This window comes from Mus caroli, unplaced genomic scaffold (genome assembly GCF_978045245.1).
Source record: "Mus caroli unplaced genomic scaffold, Mus_caroli_1 scaffold_5, whole genome shotgun sequence".
In the NCBI taxonomy this organism is placed as follows: Eukaryota; Metazoa; Chordata; class Mammalia; order Rodentia; family Muridae; genus Mus; species Mus caroli.
Window position 1 is genome coordinate 122,622,209 of NW_028227260.1, and position 22,015 is coordinate 122,644,223.

The following is a 22,015-nucleotide window of genomic DNA, read 5'->3' on the forward strand; positions in this document are numbered from 1 at the left end:
GAGAGTAGTGACAAGGTTTTTAGAGATACAAAATTGTATGAGCAACTCTCTCTGAATTAAATGGAAACCTTGAGGGGGAGGTTCAGAGCTAAATGCATACAGTTAGATGGTATCCAATGTGAGTCAAACTATAGATTAGAGACTATCTAAATCCTCCAACATGACCTTTTCAAATGGAGAAGAAAAAAGGGGGGTTAAGACTCAGAAGAAGGCTCCTGTAAAGAGTGGGAAGACCTATTTCCAATTTCGTGAGGAACCTCCAGATTAATTTCCAGAGTAGTTGTACCAGTTTGCAATCCCACCAGCAATGGAGGAATGTTCCTCTTTCTCCATATCCTCTCAGCATGTGTTGTCACCTGTAGTTTTGATCTTGGGCATTCTGATTGAAGTAAGGTGGAATGTCAGGGTGGTTTTGATTTGCATTTCTCTCATCACTAAGGACTTTGAGCATTTCTTTAGGTGCTTCTCAGCCATTTGATCCAGCTATGCCACTCTAGGGAGGATATCCAAAAGATGCCCCACCATGCCACAGGGGCACGTGTTCCACTATGTTCATAGCAGCATTATTTGTGATAGTTCCAGAAGCTGGAAACAACCTAGATGCCCCACGACAGAAGAATGGATACAGAAAATGAAGTTCATTTACACAATGGAATAGTACTCAGCTATTAAGAACGAGGACATCCTGAGTTTTGCAGGCAAATGAATGGAACTAGAAAATATGCTGAGTGAGGTAACTCAGACCCAAAAGGACATGTGTGGTATTTACTCACTAATAAGTGGGTATTAGCCACAAAAAAGAGTACAGAATACCCAAGATACAGTCCACAGAACTCAAAAAGATCAACAAGCTGAAGTGCCCAAATGAGGACACCTCAGTTCCACTTGGGAGGGAGAAGAAAGCAATCACAAGTAGGAAGGAGGGAGGAACCTGGGAGGGAAAGTGGACAGGACAGGGAGTGGTGGGGAGAGGGGAACCTGATCTGGTATTGGGTGAGGGAAAAGGACTGAAGCCCTGAAAGCCAGCAGAAAGAAGGGAAAAAAGCAACATCAGGAAGTAGGCAGCAGGGGTGGGGTGGGGTGGGGTGGGGAAACCCTCCAGAATGCAATAGAGACCTGAGAGGTAAGAGACTCTCAGAACCCAAATGGAGGGACCTCAGATGAAATTCCAGACAGTAGGGAGAAGGAACTTATAGAGCCCACCTCCAGCAGGCAGACAGGACATCAAGTGAGGGATGGGGTTGCCATCCCACAGTCAAGACTCTGACCCAGAATTGTTCCTTTCTGAAAGAACTGCAGGGATGGAAATGGGGAGGAGCCTGAGGAAAAGAAGGTACAGCCACAGGCCCAAAGTGGGATCCAGGTTAAGTGGAGGTTCCCAAGACTTATTACTGAGGCTATGGAACACTCACAAAAAAGGACCTGCAAGACTGTCATCGAGAGGACCCAACAAGCAGCTGAAAGAGTCAGATGCAGATATTTGCACCCAACCAATGGACAGAAGCAGCTGATTTCTGTTGTTGAATTAGGGAAGGCTGAAAGAAGCTGAGGAGAAGGGCAATCTTGTAGGAGGACCAGCAGTTTCAATTAATCTGGACCCCTGAGATCTCTCAAACACTGGACCATGAAACAGACAGCATACTCCAGCTGGTATGAGGCCCCCAACACGCATACAATAGAGGACTTCTGGGTCTGTGTTCATTCAGAGATGATGCACCTAACCCCCAAGAGACTGGAGGCCCAGGGATATTAAAGGTCAGGTGTAGAGCGGTGGGGTGGGGTAGGGCATCCACATGGAGACAGGGGTGGGGAGGAGGTGTGGGATGCGGAGCAGTTGGAGGGTGGATGGGGGGGGGACGACGGGGAATGGAATAGGGAGTGTAAAAAATAAGTTAATTTAAATAAAACAAAGAGTGAGAAGACAATGACAGATTGTGCCTCACAGATACTGAAGATAGGCTGGCTAACAACCATAGAAAATTATGTCTTAGGTGAAGTTAGATGTGTTTTCAACTGTGGATTGATTTTGTCATAGAAAGGAACATATGGCAATGTTTAAAGAACATTTTATGTTTCCAAAATTGGGGGATGGTGTTTCTTGTTACTGACATGCAGTGGGAAAGGCTGCAAAACATCCTGGCAAGTTATCTCTTCAAGATGCACACATCAATGATTTGTTCACCTTGAAATGTCAATGACAGTTTTGAAATAACATGGTCTAAAACTATTCATTTAATGAGAACATGCAGTCTTCAGTATCACTAACTCTATGAGAGGGAACTAGCCACTCTTGAAAAATTTCCAGGGAAATATTTTCATGTCGGAAATTTATGATTTTATCCTTTTCTCTAAGCTCACAGTTATTACTACTTGAGGCTATTTTTACTTGTGATTTCTCTATTATCCAAACAAATGCCCCAAACTTTAAGGCCAGAACACATATACAACTATATACAACTCATTCATAATTGCCGTAAATATTTACCCTTGCTGACCAAACAGGAAATCTTTGTAAGTTATGGAGAATTGAAGACATTTGGTACTTCAATTTTAAAAATTTGCTTTTCAAATTGCAGCTTTCACGAACTTGTCACAAAGCATAAATCCAAATATTTAACTGCTGATTAAAATATGTGGAATATATAATAATCACATCAATTTAAGCATTAACTTCCCCCACAATTTGAAAACCTATGAAACAGCCAAATGGGGCTCTGTGCTGTGATTTAAAACTCAGTAAGTACAATCCCCCTTGAATCACAGGAGAATTTTTGAAAAGTCAGGCCTCCCTCTGAATTGTCCATACTTCTGTATGAGTGTTAGAACATAAAGAGAAGCGTTGGTTCACATTTTCCCCTCCAATACAACACAGGGGCACAGCTAACAGGTCAATGTCTAGAGTGCAATGATTCCATGCAGTGTTTTGACCTATATGATAAATAGAATGAGAAATCTATACTTCTTTTCTCTATGCATAATTGTCAACATTTGGGAAAAGAACTTCCATCAAAGATTCAGAAGATGCAGCATAAAAATGGCTGGTTGGGTTGTGAGTGTAACTCAGACTACATGATATACTGTTCTATTTCCTTTATAATTAGACAAAAAATAAAAGTATGAGGACAGAGATTGAAATTCTACTTTAGCTTCAAAGTATGATTCTATGTGTGACAAATTTTTATATGAAGTGCTTTAAATCCTATGTCCATCAAAAGTTTGTGTTTTAAAATACACACACACACACACACACAGAGAGAGAGAGAGAGAGAGAGAGAGAGAGAGAGAGAGAGAGAGAGAGAGAATGTATCAAAGAGATCATTGCTTAGGCTAACATTATGTAAGTATACTTGACTGCCATTACTACTCTGTTCTGACAGTTAGGCATGTTTAGTTTCTTCACTTCTCTTTACATAATAGAAATTCTGAAGGTATCTCAGTGTTCCAAGTTAAATTTATTTCTCATATATAGGCATGTCACATAGAATTAACCAACTTGCAATTAATTATAACTCAACCTGTTGGAAAGCTTAAATTATCAGAATTCATTCAATGGAGGAGCAAGTCACAGAAAGATAAGCCACAGAGTGACAGAAATTGCAAACCATAAGTGGTCTTAAACATTTTGCTTCAGTCTCTCATCTGACAGTTGATGAAAATGATGTTATGTTGAAGAAAGAAAATAATCAATGTCATATACTTATTTAGTAGCAAAATTGGACTTGGGCTCAAGATTTCTAACTTCAAATCTTGTGCCTTTCCACTACTCACAGGTTACTATTAAAATTTGCAACAAATATCTTTGGGCCATTAGACATTTTACACACTCTCCAACATCTTTTCAGTTTAGAGCACTTTATAACAAAAATTCATGTCTAAAATGACAATTCTGATATAACTGTGAAAGATTGTTATTATCATTAGGATTTTAATATGTTGATTCATTTTTGAGTGATTTTCAATAAGAATGATAATTTTTTGAAAAGTTCTATTTAACCTTAAGCTAATCACTAAATCCAACTACCCAGAAGCCTGCCATTTTCTGAGCATTTAGCCTCATCAAGATTTTCATATTAATAGAATACAAACTAACATACATTCATAGGCAGGGAAAATTAGCTGAACCATAAACCAGCTCCCAAATAGACAAAATGGGATAATCTGGAGTTCCCCTTATAGCAGAGACATGGTCATATGCAAAGATTATTGTGTTGATTTTGTAAAGTTTCGATTCTTACTCTGTTAACATTTCCCCAAGATTCTGTTACTTGCATTTAAATTGGGACTGCTTCCTATCATATTGCCCTGCCAGGGTTGTACAGTCTGAGATAAGATGCCATGTAAAAGTATTTTGAATAAAAACCTACGGACACATATATGCATGTATGTTTATATGTGCATGCACACATTTGTACATATATCCAATACATTATTTAAAAATCCAAGGTTTTGACTTTGTTAAAAATATTTAGCTGTTGAAAGGCAACCAGTAATGTGTTGTTACAAAGTTTCCTAGGTTCTTGACATAGTTCGCTACAGTCAATGACAAAATTTGAGCGATTGGACTTTCACACATGAAGGACAATTGTTTTAATTGAATTCTGGAGAAACAGAAGATTGTGAATATTTTATGCCAAAAGAAATTAAATTTTCTAAGGGGGCTAATATGTTGTATTTGATAATTCCATGGATGAATTAGAAGTAGTCATAAGTTAGCAGCTGTTTTATCAATGTAAGCCCTGAGGTGTACATATGTCACTACTGAGTATTTTTGTCAGTAATGTGGGACTGCCTAGAGTTCTGTGTATGTATGTCAGATGGGGGAAAGAAATATGTCTTATAATCATGACTTGGCAAGGTAGCTGTTTGCCTTTGGGAATATATGATTTAAGTTTGACAGCAGATTTTTAGTAAGGGCGGGGGTGATTTTAATGCCTCCTTCTGCCTTGATACTGAAAAAAGCAATCATTTTGCAGATGGGCAATGGAGGAATTTTCAAACTGAATCATCACCATATCACCCTTGTGAGAGGTTTAGAAGACTGACCTGCTGTGTGGGATTGTGCTCCTTCCTTTACAACCATTTGGTCATACCTGTACTTTTCCCCATGTTCTTACTCTCTTATTTTATACGTCTCAATACTATAATTATTCTGACTACCAAAGACCTAATTATAGAAAGTAATTCTTTTATTTCCCATTTCAATGTATATGAGGGATTTACCTTGACTCAGCTTTGTGTAAAACAGTGGGATGTTTCTCAGATGCCTCCATTGTTCTGCTTCCTCTAATCCAAATCTGTGCTGCTTCCTACTCACTATTTTAGTAAAACTGGCTGCATAACACTTTTAATGCTCAGAGTCAAAGGTCTCTCTTCTCATCCATATTTAATTTGACTCATCTCTAACATTGAAAATTGTGATTACCATTGCCTTGAAATAATTCTCCTTTCATTTCTATACTTTTAGGCTATTCCTTTTCAGCAATTTTGTCCTTTTCTTTAGACCTCTATATCAGTATTCTTGAAAATTTCGTTTTCTCATTCTTGCATTAAACTATTTTAATATGTCCAAGATTTCACACATCATTCACAGAAACTCATGATGTCTATCTGTGAAACTCTTAATTACCCATACCAATCATAGGTGAGCTCTTGAGTCAGACAATATACAATTTTTTTAACCTCCAAATTTTGTTTTTGTAGTTTTTTTTCTGGTTGTTACCTGTGTTCTTAAATTGAGACAAAGATGTTCTCAGTCTGTATGTAGCATGGAGTGATTTGGCATTCAGTATTTATATAAAGTGGGCCTCAACTCATGGAAATCCTCCTGCCTCAACTTTCTGGGTTCTAAAATTATAGGTATATATTACAACACCTAGCCCAGAAACACGTAGGTTTAAACCAGATTCTCTGAGACCTAGAGGAATATTGTTAAACTTTTGTGACTATTGGTTTTCAAAACACAAGTTAAAACAAATATGGTAAAATATTTTCTCCATTTTAAGCATTCAGAAAATGATAGATGGAGAGATGGCTCAGTAAGAAAGTATTTGCTATGCTAGGATGAATGGATGAGTTCAAAATCAAGAACCCACATAAACAATGACTGACATTATAGCAAGTTGGGAGGTGGAGTCAAGAAAATCCCTGGAAGTTTGTAGGCCAGCCAACTTGGCATACACATTAGCAAACATCAAAAAACATGGTTTCAAATAAGGTGAAAAATGAAGACCCAAACCTATAATTGTCCTCTGACTGACACACACACACACACACACACACACACACACACACACACACACTATTATGTGCATACACTTGAATCTATATATTCACATGTATACACACAGAGACTGAAAAAAGTGACAGTATAGATATTTTCTCTTCTTATGGATGTAGATTAATATTTTCAACTATTAATTAGATGAAAAGTTGTATAACTTATACAGGTGTCCTAATATTTCTAGAATAAAACTATCTTTTTTTCTACTAACCCCTCTTCCTGATTTTACATATATTCTTTTGTTTACTCTCAGTTATTCTGTTTTTCTATGTACCCTGCCAAAATTTGGTGTGGTGGTTGTTAGGATCTGACTATGTCTTCAGTAGCCAGGAATTTGCTATGTTGACTAGGTTATCCCCTAGTTCACAAAGATCTACCTGCCTATGCCCCTCAAGGACTGGAATTAATGGTATGTGTCACTACTCCACAGCATGCTATAAAAACACAGATAAGACACTTTCGTACAAAAGCTGGGGTAGGAATTTGGTATAGCCTAAATGTGTTAGTCTTCTTTAATTTGTATGTTGAATTCTAATGTCTAGTGAGTCAGGATATTTGGGAAATTGTTAGGTCATGAATAATACTAATGTCCATGCATAAAAGAGTCAAGTGAACAACTACCCCTAGAGAAGGACATAGCAACATATGCCATCTATGAAAGACAGATCCTCACCAGACACCACTCCTTTTTGCCTTGATCATAGATCTCCAAAGCTCCATAGTTATGAGTAATGCATTTCTGCTGTTCACAAATTACCCAGTTTAAGAGATTTCATTAACACAGTTTTAATTAAAACAAATGTGAAAGCAAGTAAAGGGGAAAGTTAAAATATTTCTTTGAGTTGTATCATTCTTCTTCCAGACCACATCTAGTTAGTCTACAAGTCTGGTACAAATTATTCACTTTTCTAAGAGAAAAGACTATACTCCCAACAAGAATATAAGATCTTTGAAGGTAGGGTTTTCTTTCATTGTGTACTATGTTGTATTCCGAGCAACAAGAACAGGACTGGAACATGGTAGAGAAACGATAATAACCTGATGAATTTGTTAAAAGGTATCTACATTGCATTTAATCCATCATTGCATTTATAATGAACAGTTTTTCCATTTAAAGTCTTTCATTATGCACAGTCTTATACCCTCACACTGAAGCTGAGGGTTTTTTGTTTTGTTTTGTTTTTTAATAGAATGGAGAAGCAGATGTTACTGCTTATTTGCTTATCTGTTTGCCAAAGGGGGCAATTTTTTCTTGAGCTTTCAAGTTCTTAAATGAAATGCTCAGTATCAAGCTTTCACAGATCTTGCAGAGATGCTTCAAAGATCTGAATACTTAACCCAATTTTATCTGCTGCTTTTAGAGCACAAACATTTTTCTGTTGTGGATTAATAAAGAAACAGCTGGTTTCTCCCAATGGGTGATGTTCAGTAGAGTCTCCTTGATACATACACAGAAACAAACACATACATTTATGTGTATGCACTCACCACACACACACACACACACACACACACAGACTTCTGTAGAAAAAAAGAAAAAGGAAATGTGTTTCTAGCATGTCAAATATATTCCATGCTTTCAGAAAAATATATGACAAAAGTGTTCATTAACTTGACATGACAATGAACATATTGATTATGATTAATCAAATATCATTGGGGTGGGATAATTATTAAAAGAGGTTTCTCTCTTGCTGAAAATCAGGCATTTTTGTGTTAAATATTGAGTTCAGTAGGGAACTGTGTAGATATACAGTGAGGGAAGGAAAAAAGTCAGAGAGATTGATTTGTCTACATTTTAATTTTTGGCTGTTTTGCTCATATATTCCATCAAGCAGTTCATCTCTTTAAATTCCTAAAAACACCTGTTTACATTTACATTTCGATTACTAGATAAATCTCCATATAAAATTAGATTTCTTCTCATCTTGGAAGAAATTCCCTTTCCTTATAAAATATAACAAATTATGTTTACTTATGGTTTTATTTTGAGATGAACCTGAGAATATTTTATTAAAAAGCATGATTAAAAGTACCATCACCAAAGTGATGGCAGACTGTTGTGACAATGGTGTCCAATGTATTGTTCTTTATTACTAAAACTCCATCTCCAATATCTAAAGAATGTATTGAGAATGCAGAGTTATCTTTATTTAAATTTAAAATATTCCACATTTATCATTTGCTATAGTCTGAAAAGGTTGGTTGATTCCTGTTCATGTGTATTAACAGGATTTATAGGCCATAGATTAGTTCTCAGAAGTATTTTCCTGTCTTAAAATGAATCTTTAAATCTGTGGCTGAAGATAGATTTGGCTAACCCCGGTGCTGTTAAAGGATTAGAACATGAGGAATTGTCAAATTTAAGCACTGAATGTGTACATCCAAGCTTTTTTTTACTTTAGTCATTATTGGAGGAAAAATTATGTCTGTAAATCTATTTTTCTATTGCAAATATCCTAAGGAAAAAGCTACTTATAAATCTTAGGTACATTTTAGTACTACTTTATAATACAGAAATAAAATTATCACTAGATAGCTTATATTTATGGGTTAATATGTAAAAGGTATTATTTCAAAGATATTTATAATACTGTCATTACAGTTAATATTTCTTCCCAATGTTACTTTTCCCAAAGACATACACTAGGTCTAGAAGTATGATAACAAGCATTAGTTATATGGATTTAATTTCTTTCTTTAGTCTTTGCCAGTCACTGTCTTATTCACTGATTGTTTTTGTTCTTCTTAAAAAAATAATCCTGTACATATATATGGGCCTAAAGCCAATAAAGGCAATTAGTGTCATACCAAGGTATAGTCATCTGTCAGAATATGCTAAAAATAAATAGACCTTTCCCCAACTCCTGTGGGCAGGCATAACTCCTTCACATCATTCTGGTTTGCCTTTATTAGTTGATGTGGCTATTATTTTCTTAAACTCATGTTCTCCCTAGCATTGAAAACTTAACAGCAAAAGTTTTAAGTAGGAATTATTTTGGTGGAAGACCAAGGTTCAGGTCTATAGTTGTCATTCAAAATAAATAAATTACCTTTTCAGGAGCATGACAAACCAACTTCCATGGTCTTGAACTAGCACTTGACTAAATATTCTGATGAATGAGAGCTATAAACTGAATTAGGAAATTGACTTGAGGGACACAAAAGAGCATAGTTAAGGGAGACAATAATAGTGAAAATTGTCCTTAAAGGAGAAGCTGCATGAAATGTTTGAGAAGCTGAAGGTCATGCTCTGGTTTTGCAGACTGTAGGTTAGCTTTTAGATGCTACCACAGAAAGAAGTACCACTTAACCAGATCTTAAAGTGTGCCTGGCAACATAAACTCAAAGATGTGTGGATGGAATTGAGGGACATTCAGACAGGAAAGCAAAACCAAGCCAAAACAAACATGAGATTCTAAAAATCTAGAGAAAACTAAAAGGTGTGTATAAATCCTATATAAGTTCTAAAGTAAACCTTGTCACAGTTGATTGGATGTCAGTGAGTGATATGAGTGAGGAGGAGCCCATTTTTAAGATGAGAAAACTGAGGTTTAGAACTCCACAAATGTCCCATGGCCACATTATGGAAGTGAAATTCATCACTAGATTTAGTGGCTTCTATGATCTACTCTTGACAGCTTTTATTAGAATGGCAAAGGGTCAAAGCTATATAATAGCTTCAAGATGGAGGTTAGGGTGACAGAGGACAGATGGAATTAAGGTTCTGGAGTACAGAGATCTTTGAAGGGGCCACAGAGAACCAGTATCAGTAAGTGTTCAGTGAATGTCTCATTCTGCAAGACATGCTCAGTAAGACATAGACTAAGAGGTATGTAAGAATAGTTAATTTTTTTTTTTTTTTTTTTTTAGAACAGATTGAAGCTAATGTGGCTCTTTGAACTGTAGTGACTCTGAATTTTTCTCCTTATCATCTGGTTCCTGCCAGGATCTTAAACCAAATTGGAAATGATAATATTTTGTTCATACTTTACATGTTCTTGACTTTGAACTGATATTTTACAAATATTTTTTTCATTCAACTCTTGAGACAAACTCACAATGTAAGGCCTATAATTTTCTACATATAACACTTAGAGGAACTGAGGCTCGTGGCAGCTATGACAATGTCAGCCATGACAATGTTAAGTGCCTTAGTCTAGGGATGCTGGAGTCTATATGCCTAAGTACATCATTAACTCTCTCTGATTTGGTAAGGTGCCCACTCTTTGGTTGAAAAAGATAGGTCATCCAAAATGTATTGGTACTGGCACTGTTGAGAGAAGAGATAAAAGAGGAGGTAAAAAGGCTGATAGCTAAGGAAGGAAAGGTTCATGGCAGGGTAAAAATTGGAATGTAGTGGGTTGTTAGGGCATTGTTTCTCTGATTGATGGCAAACAGGTAGCAACCTAAAGCTGTTCTGGACGTTGATTACAAGGCAGTCTCACTAAACTGTGCATGTTTTTGTCATAAAAATACAAAAAAGAATCCAATTGCGCGGGACCTGAGACTGCATTAGTTAGGGAAGCAGAAACCGGCCTGAGTAGGGCCACAGGCCTCATCCGGCCGGATCAGCGCTGGGGTAGCTGGAGCGCAGGGTTGCCTGACACCCGCCAGCTACCCACGACCCCCGCCGCAGGATTTTGGGACTGCTGGTGAGTGGAACACAGCTTCTGCTCCAGTCCAATCACGCGGGACCTGAGACTGCTCTGGTTGGGGAGAGAGAAATCCGGCCTACATAGGGCCACAACCCTCTTCCGGTCAGAAAAGCACCGGGGCAGCTGGGGCGCAGGGTCGGCTGACACTCACCAGCTACCCACAACACCCACCACAGGATCTTAAGACTTCTGGAGAGTGGAACACAGCTTCTGCTCCAATCCAATTGCACGCGGGACCAGAGACTGCATTAGTTAGGGAAGCAGAAAAACGGCCTGTGTAGGACCACAGGCCTCTTCCGGCTGGACCAGCACCGGGGTACCGTCAGCTACCCACGACCCCCGCCGCAGGATTTAGAGACTGCTGGTGAGTGGAACACAGCTTCTGCTCCAATCTTTAAACAGTGACAACGATAACAACTAACCCCAGAGATTACCAGATGGCGAAAGGTAAACGTAATAATCTTACTAACAGAAACCAAGACCACTCACCATCATCAGAACCCAGCACCCCCACTTCGCCCAGTCCAGGGCACCCCAACACACCGGAAAAGCTAGACACGGATTTAAAAGCATATCTCCTGATGATGATAGAGAACTTCAAGAAGGACTTTAATAACACACTTAAAGAAAGGCAGGAGAACACTGCTAAACAGGCAGAAGACAATAAAGAGAAAGCACAAAAATCCCTTAAAGAATTGCAGGAGAACACTGCTAAAGAGTTACAAATCCTTAAAGAAAAACATGATAACATAATCAAACAGGTAGAAGTCCTTACAGAAAAACAGGAAAACACATCCAATCAGATGATGGAAATGAACAAAACCATACTAGACCTAAAAAGGGAAGTAGACACAATAAAGAAAACCCAAAATGAGGCAACACTGGAGATAGAAACCCTAGGAAAGAAATCTGGAACCATAGATACGAGCATCAGCAACAGAATACAAGAGATGGAAGAGAGAATCTCAGGTGCAGAAGATTCCATAGAGAACATCGGTACAACAATCAAGGAAAATGTAAAATGCAAAAAGATCCTAACTCAAAACATCCAAGAAATACAGGACGCAATGAGAAGACCAAACCTACGGATAATAGGAGTGGATGAGAATGAAGATTTTCAACTCAAAGGACCAGCAAACATCTTCAACAAAATTATAGAAGAAAACTTCCCAAATCTAAAGAAAGAGATGCCCATGAACATACAAGAAGCCTACAGAACTCCAAATAGACTGGACCAGAAAAGAAATACCTCCCGACACATAATAATCAGAGCAACAAATGCTCTAAATAAAGATAGAATACTAAAAGCAGTAAGAGAAAAAGGCCAAGTAACATATAAAGGCAAGCCTATCAGAATTACACCAGATTTTTCACCAGAGACTATGAAAGCCAGAAGATCCTGGACGGATGTTATACAGACACTAAAAGAACACAAATTCCAGCCCAGGCTACTATACCCAGCCAAACTCTCAATTAACATAGATGGAGAAACCAAAGTATTCCACGACAAAACCAAATTCACACATTATCTCTCCACGAATCCAGCCCTTCAAAGGATAATAACAGAAAAAAACCAATACAAGGACAGGAACCACGCCCTAGAAACAACAAGAAGGTAATCCCTCAACAAACCTAAAAGAAGACAGCCACAAGAACAAAATGCCAACTTTAACAACAAAAATAACAGGAAACAACAATTACTTTTCCTTAATATCTCTTAATATCAATGGACTCAACTCCCCGATAAAAAGACATAGACTAACAAACTGGCTACACAAACAAGACCCAACATTTTGCTGCTTACAGGAAACTCATCTCAGAGAAAAGGATAGACACTACCTCAGAATGAAAGGCTGGAAAACAATTTTCCAAGCAAATGGCATGAAGAAACAAGCTGGAGTAGCCATTCTAATATCTGATAAGATTGACTTCCAACCCAAAGTCATTAAAAAAGACAGGGAGGGACACTTCATACTCATCAAAGGTAAAATCCTCCAAGAGGAACTATCAATCCTGAATATCTATGCTCCAAATACAAAGGCAGCCACATTCATTAAAGAAACTTTAGTAAATCTCAAAGCACACATTGCACCTCATACAATAATAGTGGGAGACTTCAACACACCACTTTCACCAATGGACAGATCATGGAAACAGAAACTAAACAGGGACACAGTGAAACTAAGAGAAATTATGAATCAAATGGATCTGGCAGAATCTACAGAACATTCTATCCTAAAACAAAAGGATATACCTTCTTCTCAGCACCTCATGGTACCTTCTCCAAAATTGACCACATAATTGGTCACAAAGCAGGCCTCAACAGATATAAAAATATTGAAATTGTCCCATGCATCCTATCAGATCACCATGGCCTAAAGCTGATCTTCAATAACAAAATAAATAATAGAAAGCCAACCTTCACGTGGAAACTGAACAACACTCTTCTCAATGATACCTTGGTCAAGGAAGGAATAAAGAAAGAAATTAAGGACTTTTTAGAGTTCAATGAAAATGAAGCCACAACATACCCAAACTTATGGGACACAATGAAAGCATTTCTAAGAGGAAAACTCATAGCTCTGAGTGCTTCCAAAAGGAAACTAGAGAGAGCACACATTAGCAGCTTGACAACACACCTAAAAGCACTAGAACAAAAGGAAGCAAATTCACCCAAGAGGAGTAGACTGCAGGAAATAATCAAACTCAGGGGTGAAATCAACCAAGTAGAAACAAGAAAAACTATTCAAAGAATCAACCAATCAAGGAGCTGGTTCTTTGAGAAAATCAACAAGATAGATAAACCCTTAGCCAGACTCACTAGAGGGCACAGGGAAAGCATCCTAATTAACAAAATCAGAAATGAAAAAGGAGACATAACAACAGATCCTGAAGACATCCAAAACACCATCAGATCCTTCTACCAAAGGCTATACTCAACAAAACTGGAGAACCTGGATGAAATGGAGAAGTTCCTAGACAGATACCAGGTACCAAAGTTGAATCAAGATCAGGTTAATGATCTAAACAGCCCTATATCCCCCAAAGAAATAGAAGCAGTCATTAATAGTCTCCCAACTAAAAAAAGCCCAGGACCAGATGGGTTTAGTGCAGAGTTCTATCAGACCTTCAAAGAAGATCTAATCCCAGTTCTTCACAAACTATTCCACAAAATAGAAACAGAAGGTACTCTACCCAACTCATTCTATGAAGCCACAATTACTCTGATACCTAAACCACAAAAAGACCCAACAAAGATAGAAAACTTCAGACCAATATCCCTTATGAATATTGATGCAAAAATCCTCAATAAAGTTCTTGCTAACCGAATCCAAGAACACATCAAAACAATCATCCATCCTGACCAAGTAGGTTTCATCCCAGGGATGCAGGGATGGTTCAATATACGGAAATCCATCAACGTAATCCAGTATATAAACAAACTCAAAGACAAAAACCACATGGTCATCTCCTTAGATGCGGAAAAAGCATTTGACAAGATCCAACACCCATTCATGATAAAAGTCTTGGAAAGATCAGGAATTCAAGGCCCATACCTAAACATGATAAAAGCAATCTACAGCAAACCAGTAGCCAACATCAAAGTAAATGGTCAGAAGCTTGAAGCAATCCCTCTAAAATCAGGGACTAGACAAGGCTGTCCACTTTCTCCATACCTATTCAACATTGTACTTGAAGTCCTAGCCAGAGCAATTCGACAACAAAAGGAGATCAAAGGGATACAAATTGGAAAAGATGAAGTCAAAATATCACTTTTTGCAGATGATATGATAGTATATATAAGTGACCCTAAAAATTCCACCAGAGAACTCCTAAGCCTGATAAACAGCTTCGGTGAAGTAGCTGGATATAAAATTAACTCAAACAAATCAATGGCCTTTCTCTACACAAAGAATAAACAGGCTGAGAAAGAAATTAGGGAAACAACACCCTTCTCAATAGTCACAAATAATATAAAATATCTTGGCGTGACTCTAACTAAGGAAGTGAAAGATCTGTATAATAAAAACTTCAAGTCTCTGAAGAAAGAAATTCTAGAAGATCTCAGAAGATGGAAAGATCTCCCATGCTCATGGATTGGCAGGATCAACATTGTAAAAATGGCTATCTTGCCAAAAGCAATCTACAGATTCAATGCAATCCCCATCAAAATTCCAAATCAATTCTTCAACGAATTAGAAAGTGCAATCTGCAAATTCATCTGGAATAACAAAAAACCTAGGATAGCAAAAACTCTTCTCAAGGACAAAAGAACCTCTGGTGGAATCACCATGCCAGACCTAAAGCTCTACTACAGAACAATTGTGATAAAAACTGCATGGTACTGGTATAGTGACAGACAAATAGACCAATGGAATAGAATTGAAGACCCAGAAATGAACCCACACACCTATGGTCACTTGATCTTCGACAAGGGAGCTAAAAACATCCAGTGGAAGAAAGACAGCATTTTCAACAAATGGTGCTGGCACAACTGGTTGTTAACATGTAGAAGAATGCGAATCGATCCATTCCTATCTCCTTGTACTAAGGTCAAGTCTAAGTGGATCAAGGAACTTTACATAAAACCAGAGACACTGAAACTTATAGAGGAGAAAGTGGGGAAAAGCCTTGAAGATATGGGCACAGGGGAAAAATTCCTGAATAGAACAGTAATGGCTTGTGGTGTAAGATCGAGAATTGACAAGTGGGACCTCATGAAACTACAAAGCTTCTGCAAGGCTAAAGACACCATCAATAAGACAAAAAAACCACCAACAGATTGGGAAAGGATCTTCACCTATCCTAAATCAGATAAGGGACTAATATCCAATATATATAAAGAACTCAAGAAGGTGGACTCCAGAAAGTCAAATAACCCCATTAAAAAATGGGGCTCAGAACTGAACAAAGAATTCTCACCTGAGGAATACCGAATGGCAGAGAAGCACCTGAAAAAATGTTCAACATCCTTAATCATCAGGGAAATGCAAATCAAAACAACCCTGAGATTCCACCTCACACCAGTCAGAATGGCTAAGATCAAAAATTCAGGTGACAGCAGATGCTGGCGAGGATGTGGAGAAAGAGGAACACTCCTCCATTGTTGGTGGGATTGCAAGCTTGTACAACCACTCTGGAAATCAGTCTGGCGGTTCCTCAGAAAATTGGACATAGTACTACCGGAGGATCCAGCAATACCTCTCCTGGGCATATATCCAGAAGATGTCCCAACCGGTAAAAAGGACACATGCTCCACTATGTTCATAGCAGCCCTATTTATAATAGCCAGAAGCTGGAAAGAACCCAGATGTCCCTCAACAGAGGAATGGATACAGAAATTATGGTACATTTACACAATGGAGTACTACTCAGCTATTAAAAAGAATGAATTTATGAAATTCCTAGCCAAATGGATGGACCTGGAGGGCATCATCTTGAGTGAAGTAACATAATCACAAAAGTACTCACACAATATGTATTCATTGATAAGTGGATATTAGCCCAAAACTTAGGATACCCAAGATATAAGATACAATTTGCTAAACGCATGAAACTCAAGAAGAATGAAGACCAAAGTGTGGACACTGTGCACCTTCTTAGAATTGGGAACAAAACACCCAGGGAAGGAGTTACAGAGACAAAGTTGGTAGCTGTGATGAAAGGATGGACCATTTAGAGACTGCTGTATCCAGGGATCCGTCCCATAATCAGCTTCTAAACGCTGACACCATTGCATACACTAGCAAGATTTTGCTGAAAGGACCCAAATATAGCTGTCTCTTGTGAGACGATGCCGGGGCCTAGCAAACACAGGAGTGGATGTTCACAGTCAGCTATTGGATGTATCACAGGGCTCCCAATGGAGAAGCTAGAGAAAGTACCCAAGGAGCTAAAGGGATCTGCAACCCTATTGTTGGAACAACATGATGTACTAACCAGAACCCTGGAGCTCTTGTCTCTAGCTGCATATGTATCGAAAGATGGCCTAGTCGGCCATCAATGGAAAGAGAGGCCCATTGGACTTGCAAACTTTATATGCCCCAATATAGGGGAATGCCAGGGCCAAAAGAATGGGAATGGGTGGGTAGGGAAGTGGGGGGCGCTATGGGGGACTTTTGGGATAGTATTGGAAATGTAATTGAGGAAAATATGTAATAAAAATATATATAAAAAAATACAAAAAAGGCACTATGGCTCTAAAGACTGGAATAAGGTGATTAAAGTGAATATTTTATGTAAAAGGATGCCAAGAAAGGCAGTACAGTAAGTATGTTTTTACTTTGGGGCAAGCATGAGCATAAAGAGAGAAACACTTTTAATTGGATGAAGAAATAAATTGAAAGGGAATAAGAAGGACAACTTGTCCTTGTATTATTGGTATTATTATTACTATTTATCAAGTGCTTCCTGGGTTCATGGCTGCTCTAAGAACACTGCAAATTTAATTTATTTAATTCTTAAAATACTCATATAGACCTCATGGAATAGGTTTTACTATCATCTTTATTGTAGAGATGAGAAAACTAGAACATGGTGATTTGAAGAACACATACAAAGACACATTGCCTTATAAATAGCAGATCAGAAATCTATGAGATATTTGTCCAGATAAGTAAGAATATCTGTTAACTTACAACACAGGCAGAGAAATGCCAGAAGAGAAATATATAGTGAACAGAAAATGATTATAGGTCCATAGTGATATAGTATTTACCTAAACTCAAATATATAGCAAAGTCTCAACTTGACTGTACACCCTAGAAGCTAGTATAAATGAAATGTAGATAAGTAGCTAAAATATAGAGGAATATGTAGGTTAAAGCTTTTGAGAAAGAAATTATTTTATCTTGGGCTTAATGAATAGAGTATGAAGCTAAAATCCTAGACTGTAGGAAAAGTGTTCTATTTTTTTAAGTACAGTAGGTATGGTTTCATATCCTGAGGCTCTTTAAAATGGAAATCAGAAAGTTTGTTAATGATAGAAATCTGTGTGTCTCAACTATATCGTCTCCATTTAACTTCAATATCAGAAGGGTATGTACCGAAATAAGGGCATGTGGACCAGAGATACAAAGGTATAGAATGTATAATGAAAATAATACCAATAACATTCACATCCAAAATGAGCCCACACCTTGAGAAAACACTAAGGATTATAGCAATTTTTTTGTTTTTTGTTTTTGTTTTTGTTTTTTGCAACTTCTATTGGAATGAATGATTAGGGAATCCTTTTTTGACTACTAACATTCTTTGCAAAAAGAACCTAAACACTTACTATGGCAAACAAGCATCAGTAAATATACATTAAAGTACAAACTGTGCATTCATTAAAAACATTTGAGGCTAAGTTAATAAAGAGAGAGTGTGTGTGTTGTTGTTTTGTTTGATTGTTTATGTCATCTTTGCTTTGTTTTTTCATTTTATAAGAATGATCATGAGTTGGATAAGGGGAGGATATGGGAGGAATTAGGGGAGGGGGAAGAACATGATAAAAATATATTACATGAAAATTAACAAAAATGGATAAATAAAATGGAAGCCAATTAACTTGGAGTGCACTTGTTACCCAGTTCTGGGGAGGCAGAGAGGCAGGTGATCGAAGTATACTGGCCAGCAGACTAGGTAAGTTTGCAAACCTCAGACCAATGCAAAACCTTGTTTCATCAAACAAGAGAGATGGTATCTGAACAATGATGCTTGAGTTTCATATCTCTCTCTGGCTCTCTCTCTGGCTCTCTGGCTCTCTCTTCCTTACACACACACACACACACACACACACACACACACACACACACATATGTGTATATGTGCCTGATCACAGAGTTCTACATACACAAGGGCATTTGACTATTCTAAATATATTAATATTCTATAATTCTGAATAAGAGGCAGAACTGTGAGTTGTATGTTAGTAGTAGTATGATACCTGACTGCAAAGACAGCAGTGCAGAAGCGTTTCCCATTGCATTCTGGAGAGCTCTAGCAATATACTGGTCTTATATACATTTTTGTCAGTGACTTACATGAAAATAAGGATGATTATCTCATCATCTTGCATATATATATGGCCATAGCATAGAGCCCTGGATACATGAGTTAAGGCAACTACTAAGAATCATATTTAAATGGAATCTGTTATGCTCCCAGCTCTTTTCCAACCAGCAATCTTAGGAATATCTTGAGAGTGCTTGTCAAATGCCTGGTTGATGTTCAGTATGTTATTACTCCCTTTAACCACATGGCTTTCTGCTTGGCCCTAGTCTCAGTGGGGTGAGAGACTAACTGACAAGGTTTACTAAAATGCTTAAATCAGGATACATAAGAGATGACCTGGGCTAATCAAATTCCCGTTTAAAGACTTTGGAACCTAGTATCACAATGAAATGAAACAGTTAGCAATGACACAGGAAGTTGAAGAAATGTGGTGAGCGGTATTAAGTGGTACATAAGCAGTCCTGTATTGCAGGGGTCAAAGCAGACACTGCGGTAGACAAAAGAAATAGAGCCAACAGCAAGAAAAAGCTACTAGGTGAGGAAAGCAGCAATATGTGTCTACAAACGTTGCCTTTTCTTTGGGTGTTGACCAGTGTTTTCTGAGTTTCCAGGGACTAATATCCAATTGAAGATGTGTGTTTTTCAGGGAAACTTGAATGACCTTTGATCTGTGAAGTCAGAGAAACTAAGCCTCAGGATGCATTGAGCTTAGATTTAGAATCTGAGAGCATTTTGTGAAAAGTGAGTGTGCTTTAAAGAGGAAGTTGGAACCCAGAAATATGAGGAACTTATGAAGTAATTGGGAGACAATTACTTTAAGTAACTGGGAGACAATTTAGCTTTAAACGCGTATAACAAACCAACTCATCGTATGCTCGCAGCCAGCCATTGGATTGAGCATGGGGTCCCCGATGGAGGAGTTAGAGAAAGGACTGAAGGAGCTGAAGGGGTTTGCAGCTCCATGAGGGGAGCAACAGTGTCAACAGACCAGAATTCCCTGAGCTCCCAGGGACTGGAAAACCAACCAGAGAGTTCACATGGAGCGATCCATGGCGCTGGCTGCATATGTAGCAGGGGATGACTTAATTGGACGTCAGTGGGAGGAGAGGCCCTTGGGCCTGAGGTTGTTTGATGTCCCAGTGTAGGGGAATGCCAGGGCAGGGAGGAGGGAATGGGTGGGTGGGGACACACCCTCATAGAAGCAGGAGGAGGAGGGATGGGATAGGGGTTTCCAGGTGGGGTGGAGAAACTGGGAAAGGGAATAACATTTGAAATGTAAATAAACAAAATAGCTAATTAAAAAACGGTCAAGTTTGGTTTAAAAGGAATCTTTGAGTAGTTGTCCGAGATAGAGGGGAATATTTCAGTTATTAGTCAGTTCTTTTAATAGAGATACACAAATAGAGGCAGGCAACTACTTAGTAGGGATAATAATGTCACCTTTCAAATGTACAGTGTTTTACAATTTATGACATCCTCTATATTGGAGTAGTTTGTTCTTTTTATTACATGATCATGGTAGGCAATTTTGGGGGTGTGCTAGTGATGGGAGCCAGGGACTAAGTGCTTGTTCCTAGGGCAATTTTCTATTTATTTTGTTACAAATGAGGAAGCTAAAGCTCTAAAGGGTCCTATTATCCAGCTTGTGCATAAGTTACTGTGCGCTCACTCTTACCCTTTATTGACTAAGCATGAAATGAATATTTTTCAAGGATAAAATTGGAAAGCTTTAATTAATCAGGCTAGTAAGGCTTCCAAGTATTTTTAACTTATTTTTCTGATGCTGAATATATTTCCAAATGGACTAAAAAGGCTCTCTTCTCAGTATCACATGGAAACTTATGTTTGTCTCTACATCTTAGGAAACTGAGACCAATTAATACATTCCTTGTACAGATACAGAAGGTCCGTGGGTGCAATTTGTACAAACATGCCTAGATGCACATTTCAAATAAGAATAGTTTTATTTCTTAATTTGCCTGAGCCTGCTCATCCTCCTTCCAGATTTCCTGTTATTTGTCTTCCTGAGGATGGAACTGTGTTACTTGACAGAACATCTAGTTAATCATATTGTCCCACTCTTTCCTTAGCTATTGCAAGCCCCACAGAAGAGTCGAAAGGAGAATGAGGGAGATATGTCTGTTTAAAACTATAAAGATTTCTATTGTTATCCAAAATTTTTAATTTTATATGTTTACTTTAGGTGTTTTGCCTCACACATACATCTGTGTACCATGTGCATGCCTGGAGCCCAAGTCAGGCAGAAAATGGTATCAGATCCCATGGGACTAGAGGTACATAGCTGTGAGTGACCTTGGAGCTGGGAAATAAACCCAGGTCTACTGGAGGAACAGAGAGTTCTCTTAACTGCTGAGCTATCTCTTCTGCCCCTGAATAGTTCCTTTAACCTTTGCTTCTCTCACTTTATACATTTTCTCCCTTTGATTACAATAAAATATAAGAAGAAGATGAACAAGGAGTAGGATAAGGAAAGGAATGGGGAAAAAATAAAGGTTAGATTTTATCGAAAAACACGTGCACCTGTATGAAATTCTCAATAATAATAAAAATGCACAAACCTTATCATTACTAGTATTCAAAATCTGTGGTCTTCACCATAGGTGCTGACTACTACCACTGTGTTTTCTATCAGAAGGTAGCAGAAAAGAGTGGTTTATAAAACCGTTTTAATCAAGTATGTGGTAAATGATACAGTTTTCTGGATTGCGGCCACAGCACTTTCAGTGTGTTCGTAGTGATACTTGCTGATGCCCTCTAATTTAATATGCTACTCTGGAGGAAAACCTCATGATGTGGGTTTATTAGTCACTCCCTTTCTGTTATGATTCCCAGAGGATATTAAGATAGAAGTTCATGCCAGACATTGTTTATTGACTGATATAAATGTTGTTTATATAAAATTGTCTTTCGAAAATAATTAAGACATAAAGAAGTCAACAGGAACTCCTGGAATTTGACAACAGAACAGTATGCTTCACGAGTTATCCTTTTGTATGGTAATAGAAAGTGGCATTTGGGTATGCAATGATGAGGATTGAAGTCAGGGACTTCTGAATGA

General features: G+C 38.0%; 1 protein-coding gene across 2 annotated transcripts in view; it reads right to left on the reverse strand.

The window, feature by feature from the left end:
* Positions 1–22,015, reverse strand: part of Tenm1 (teneurin transmembrane protein 1) — an 889,421-nt gene that overhangs the window by 367,834 nt on the left and 499,572 nt on the right. The window lies entirely within an intron of this gene.